This window comes from Sinocyclocheilus grahami, unplaced genomic scaffold (assembly GCF_001515645.1).
Source record: "Sinocyclocheilus grahami isolate Dianchi unplaced genomic scaffold, SAMN03320097.WGS_v1.1 scaffold997.1, whole genome shotgun sequence".
Taxonomy (NCBI): domain Eukaryota; kingdom Metazoa; phylum Chordata; class Actinopteri; order Cypriniformes; family Cyprinidae; genus Sinocyclocheilus; species Sinocyclocheilus grahami.
Window position 1 is genome coordinate 409,304 of NW_015506176.1, and position 820 is coordinate 410,123.

The window sequence follows — 820 nt, forward strand, 5'->3', positions numbered from 1 at the left end:
ATCATATTAACTTGTGGAAAATGGGCATCCTATGACCCCTTTAAATGCATTTAGACTCACAATTAGGTCATCTGAAATGTATTTTATTTAATTTTTTCCCTTATTTTTCATGTTTTTTCAGCAGAACCTTTTTCTGTTTTAATGCAAATAAATGCCTAAATAAAATCTGTTCCTCCTATAAAGTGATTGTGTCTTAGATTAAACAGCTCAATTCATATGGATTACTTTTGCAATGTCTTTATGAGCTTTACTGGTTACATTGACTTTCAATGGAGGGACAGGAATCTCTCAGATTTCATAAAGAAATTCTTAATTTGTGTTTAAGATATATTAAGATTAACCCAAGTCTTACAGGTTTGGAGCGACATGAGGGTGAGTAAATGATGACAGAATTTTGAGTTTTGGGTAAAGTACCTCCTAAAATCACACAGAAATGGTTGACTAATACTAATGCTATTGAAGCCACAAACCCAAACCTACACCTAAAATCTGATTGGTTGATAGAAATGTTCCAGAACCAATAGTGATGTCCATAAGGAAGGGAGTTCTCTGCCTTTGGCAAACCCCTCAGTGACACTTTGTCCTGAAGTACCTAAAATATGTGCAAAACTGCAGTGCTTGCGCAGACAGTAGGGCCAGTGTAGTTTTTTAAACCATTCATTCTCATTCTTTAAGTGCTGTCAGTGTTGTAGGGTAACTCTAATTGGTTTTGGATAACCATCCTCATCATTTTATAGTCAGCAAACTCTACAGGATAACAATAAAACTGAAAAATAAAAAATAAAGTGTCTCCACTGTCCAGGGCCTAATGTATACATAC